We start from the raw sequence: 6,360 nt of genomic DNA on the forward strand, positions 1-6,360 counted from the left end.
GTTACATTTGTCCCAATTTCTCTTTCTCACCCGGTTTATTTTGCAGTCCGACCTATCTAGCAGGAGAGTAATCTGCATGCGGGTGACCGAGAAAAGTTTTTCCTTACTTTCGTGCCATCGTCAGTAGATAATTAGAATGAGTGCACGAGACAAGACAAGAACTGTTTCACCCCAGTTAAATCCGAAAAACCCGGCTACTCAGACGATTAAATTTTGTTCTATCGCTCGAACCGAAACTGACTTTGGATGACTTGAATTATTCCGACTACAGGAATGAAAGAAATGTATCATGATTTCTGGAATTCGATTAAATTATGAACTGTTTTATCGCACTCTATTCGCTACATATCGTCCATTGTATGGCGAACTCACAGCGTTTATGAGCGATAATATTGCAAGTGGGTTCCGTTGAGCAATTTCTTGGAATATACACATATAAAATGATGTTAATTGTATGTATGTACCCATTCGCATTCCTTTCCGAAAATAGTCAAATTACACCTGACACGATTTTTCTGCGTAGATTGAAAATTCTGTATATTCATCATTTGAAATATGTGTCAAAATTTTGCTTGCGCATCGCAACAATCCGAGCTACTCACACGCCAAATTGATGAATCATGTCAAATTGACTGCCACCAACGGAAAAAATCCTGGTTGATTTCTCCTGGCATTGTACTGATGTCTTTCTGATTACCATTACCATTCTGATTAGTTTCTGTTCAGATTTTTGACTACTATTTCCGGTATCGGAATAGCCAAGTAAATGTATGGCTATGAACTATCCAGACCTATACATATATTGGATCGGTTTCAAAGTGTTTTTGACGTATTTCTCCACGTCGTTTTAAATAATGACTTGAAATCTTTAAAAATCTTCGCCTCATAATTCGGAAACCAGAAATCAGTTTCGTTTAAAATTTCTTGGCAACCTACGGGCCTCTAAAACATTTGATTAAGTACTAAGTTTTGTTTCATTGTGTTATATACCAATCGACTCAGCTCGACATCTTTTAACGATTTTTTTAACACGCAAGGTTCTCGGAGATAGCCTAACCGATTTTAACAAACTTAGGGTCGTTTGAAAGCTACTATTAGGCATTTGATCAAGTTCGAAGATCAAATGACTGCGACTTCTGGTTCCGTAGATATGATGGTATAAGTAATTGTAACCGACGTAACCGACAAAACACGTTGTTTTGGACCGCCTCCCCCCTAATTTCGTTTCAATAGTTTGAGCACTTCGAAAAAAGTCCACATACAAAATTTGTGCTGAATCGGATATGGGTAAGGGGTGCTGGGAATTTCTAGGACCTAAAAAAATTTCGAAATTCAAAGTCCCAGAAAGTTGATTTTTTAAAGAAATTGGTGATTTTTCGAGATCTATGAAAATTATACTAAGTGGATTAAGAAGGGTTTTACCTTTCTCATATAGAAAGGTTATGCAATCACTGTGTAAACCGACTTTTGAACCGAGGCCCGGATATACCATTCGACTCAGTTCGTCGAGTACACAAAATATCTGCATGTGTGTGTATGTATGCATATTAAAATTTTTTGCACTCACTTTTCTCGGAGATGGCTGAACCGATTTTCATTAACTTAGATTTAAAAGATAGGTCTTGAAACGTTACACAAAGTTCCTGAATTTTTTTCGAATCCGACTTCCGGTTCCGGAATTACAGGGTGATATGTGTAAAAGAAATGAAAATAAGTGCACTTATTTTTCTCAGAGACAGCTGATCTGATTCTTACAAACTTAAATTCAATTGAAAGTACAATTGTCCTATAAAAAGTTCCTGAATTTTGTTTTGATCCGACTTCCGGTTCCGGAGCTACAGTGCGATTAGTGAAAAAAAAATCTTATTTCAAATTACTTCCTCACTTTTCTTTTTTTTTTTGAGATGGCGTGATCGATTTCAACAAACATAGATTCAAATAAACGTCTCGTGGTCTCTTACAAAACTTCCGAACTTCATCCGGATCCATCTTCCGGTTCCGGAATTATAGGGTGAAGTGTGGTAAAAATTGGATACTTGAAGCGGCGAAACAAAACACGTAAAAAAATTTCTCAACTTGCCTCGAAACTATTCCAATCGGTAGTCATTGTCAGTAGACGGCCAAACATTAATTTGGCTTTCTTGTTTGTTCTTGGGTTATTGATGAATGACGGAAGTCACTTTTCTCGAATCAACTTCGTTTATACCGGTTCCCAGATTCCGGTTTCGGACGTACCTCTTTTCGTTTCCTCAGAGATGGCCTAACCAACCTGAGTACTGTTTCACTCTGTAGGTTATACTAGTTTATGGACAAACCTTTTGGTTATTTAAGAATCAAAGATAATTATTTTGATGAATACAACATATTTATATATGAGAATATGTGAGATATGAGAAAGGCTTCATTACACCACTAGGTGGAATAAGAAGGGTTTTTTTTTAGTTTATACTACTATTTACGGTACTTCCGGTACCGAAGCCCGGGGTCCGGAACCATTTCGTTTGTCAATAAGCTAACAAGACTTATATATTCAATAAAAATTTAGTCCAGTTCCACAGAGTTTTTATCTTTCTCGGTATCGTCACCGTAATGGCGGCTGAAAATTTTCAGCATTCTTTATCTTACAATTCCCCGAACCGAAAGCCAAATCATTATGAAATTTCATGTCAATCTATTGTATTATCAATTACTATTTCCAGTCCGGGAGTACTGATATGACCGAAATGAGTTGATTCGACCATAAACTAACAAGATTTGAAAATAAGACTTTTTTACTTAACAAATTTGGAAGAATCCGCTACTTTTTGCATGGCCCTTTCGAAATTGATTTTTTTCGGGATCAAAAATAGGATCTAAAAGGAATTCAGGTTTGTTTCTTTGGATTCTAACCCGTCCCCTGAGGAAAGGGCCAATCTTTTTTACCCAATTCTTTCAAAAAGGTACTGTTGAAAAATTACATATCCTACAAAAAAGTATTGTATTTGTGATTTATATTAAATCATTTTTGATTTGGATAAAATTTTATCCCAAGATAGGCGATTATGTTCCCTTCCAACCGTTCATACCAACATTGCAAGATAGGCTCTTTTAAGGAAAAAAGATTTTTCTAAAAAAAACTATTTCTTGTCCAAACTAAACTTTTTATCTAGTGTTGTTTTAATCGGAAACTAAACTATACTGAAAGTCATTATCATCCAAGATTCCAATGAAACTCAGTTTGTGAGAAAATTACCCCGAATACCCCCGAATTGCTAGTTGCTCGATATTAGCAGAATGTTATTATCTTAAAAGATAAGGGTGCAATTTCATTCAGATTCGACTTCAGGTTCCGAAATTATAGGGCGATGAGTGTCACAACATTCAAATCGTCATTCAAAATGACGATGCAAAACCGGTACGCGTCGGTACGTGCGGTACGAAAGAAGAAAACACCACCACCGCTCGCAGCGTGCTTTGTTCAATTTCGTATAGCGTGCATTGTCGTCACATTCAAATCTATATATTTCAAGTGAAAAATACGTTCAAGTGTGCTTATTCATTTAGTGCGACGATTCAAAATAAAGATTTTTTTATTAACTTGACATAACTGTTATGAATTGAAAAGGTTATGTTAGTTCATACCATTTTGTGGTCAGTCGTTCTTTTGAAGAAGAATATCTACCTGCTAGATTAATCAGATCGTTTTCTTTTGTTTACTGGTTCAGATATGTGCTAAAATATTAATTATCATTTAGATAACTCGTTCTGCTCACACCTTCGTAGGGGTATGAGGTGGGACCATCATCATCATATTCATCATCATCACCCAAAGTTTCGTATTTTATTCAAGATTCAAGATTTTATTTAAGATTTCTAGACAGAATCTTCTAACAACAATGTTTTTAAAAATGGCAACATAAATGAATATATTATAACAGTTTGATGCAACATATTCCTAACCAATTCAACAAACATAACTTGTTTGCGTTTTTGATTTAGCATAACCCATACTCAATCTTCTAAAACTAGTTGTAATATGCTAGTGGGATTGCTATCTTATAACGAAAAGTTTGCTACGTTGCATACGTGGCGAAAACTAATCGATAACTAGCTTAGTCAGTGCTGAAATTGTATGTTACAACCTTGTAACATCTATGGTACTCATATATTCCCTGCCGGCACCGATTTGCTCATTTTAAATAACTATTTGGTAACTAATTATGTTGTACAGGAACATTGATCTCACTTTGTCTTAACCAGTGTAACATAGAAAACGTGTTCGAGCTATTATTGTAACATGGTTTGGACTTAGAGTCGTATCAGAACTAGATGCGGATTGTTACTTGGGACAAAACGTTTCTAAATTTATTCCAGATATGATTTCCAGTTCCGGATTTGCAGTGTGATGCTTGATAAACATAAAAATAATGTCACCTTTCTCGAAGATGGCTTAACCGATTTCCACCATATCAGAATCAACTGAATGGCCTCAAAATGCTATGAGAAATTTTCGATTTTTGTTCAGAACCACACTTCCGGTTCCAGAGATACAGGATGCTTAGTGTAAAAATTACTGTTTTAATAGTTTGCTTTACTTAGTAATCATGTGATCAGTAACGAATTCTTCAAATTGGGCAATGGATTTATCCAGTTTGTAGATTATGATAATCTACGACCAAATAGACTCATATCAGATTTCCAAAAAACTCAAATTCACATTAAAAAAAACTGACAGTGGCAAAAACATTAATTTTTGATATATCGATGATATACTGGAGACCAGTGCGGTAAAATTTCATTTTCAATCGAATAATATAAGATGAAAATGAAATTTATGGCCGCTGACCGTCAGCATATCCCTACTAATTCATTTGACTTTTGCTGCCATTTTCAAGTGAAGCTCCCAGAATTCATCATCAGTTGAATAATCGTACCTAGTCATTTGAAGTTTCGCTTGCTCAGTTTCAAGTGCCAAGTAGTCTAGCTGCTTCATTGTCTTCGCTCTTGGTAGTAAGCAATTTCGAACGAAAAGAATTATAAATTGAGTAAAGTGTTAAAAATGAAAAATTAAGGAGGAAACAATTAATTTATGTGTATTCTGTGATTGATATTTCAACTATCTGATTAGTCTTTCATCTATTATCTTGAACCAATTCGAATGTTTACATGAACCTCATTTGAAGGCCGCTCTCACACTATTGAGAGAGATATTTTGTTACTTCAAGAGATCAACTGACGGTGGTTAAACTGAGCCTCGATTGAAGAGAAACGAGTGATGAACTGAATGCTGCTCGTTCGGGCCGTCAGCAAACATTGTGTGTGTGTGTGTGTGTCAGAGAGTGAAGTTTAGTGCAGTGGAGAGATCGTCAATGTGTTCCACATTCAGTTTCAATTGAATTGAATGAAGTTTTACTGCACTGCTGGATACAATGAATCATATGAAAAAGACTTCATTACACTAGGTTTAGGGGACGGGTATAACGTGATGGGTTAGTCGATGCCTTTCACGCAGCCCATTTGGGTTCGATTCCCAACCCCCCCGCACAATAGGGCTAGAAAGTTTTTCTGGCCCGAAGAGGCGAATGACCTTATGGTTCAAACCTCTATAATCGAAACAAAAAAAAATACGCAATAACTCCTATTTCTCAGTGCTCATCAGAAGCTTGATGCCCTTAGAAGACATCAGAAAGCAGAAGTGGTCAATGTTTGTCAGAAAATGCTTGATTTGGCAAACAATTTGCTTATGTGGAATTCGTAGCACTTCATTTGTGAAAACCAGGATGACCAACTGACAGGTATAAACAATGTGTCTTCTCTTTTCTGGGTGGAATTAGCTTCGTACCATAACTCGAGAGATGTTTTGAAGTGCTACAAGGCTGATGAGGTCAACTTTGCGTCTAGGGGCTTTAAAATATTTTACGGGAGTAAATTCATGTAAAATAAAAACATTTACAAGACTTTGTAGGTAGTGTAAGGAGGAAGGTGCGTTCTTTTGGGTACAATATTGAAATTTAATACAACGAATATGGACAAGTAACATATTATCATCGATTAATTTTCCGGAAAGTTTGAGATGATTAGTCGAATGGATGGATTTTATTGAATATTTTCTTGTGAACTGAATATTCGATTTCGTAAGCCCGTAAGTCTTGTTGAAACCACATGTCATTTTCTTTCATGTCAAATTCTTTCATTTTGAGTAAAAAAATCGTCAATCATCACACGCTAGCGCTCGTTATTCACAGTAATATTTCGTCTATCATCACCTTTTAAGAACTACGACCCTATGATGCCACCGTTCCATAATCCACACTAAACAGTGACTTTTCTGGGATGCATTGGTAGCTCTTGCAATCCTTCTGGCTAGTCTTCAATCCAGAT

This window comes from Malaya genurostris, chromosome 2 (genome assembly GCF_030247185.1).
Source record: "Malaya genurostris strain Urasoe2022 chromosome 2, Malgen_1.1, whole genome shotgun sequence".
Classification (NCBI taxonomy): Eukaryota; Metazoa; Arthropoda; class Insecta; order Diptera; family Culicidae; genus Malaya; species Malaya genurostris.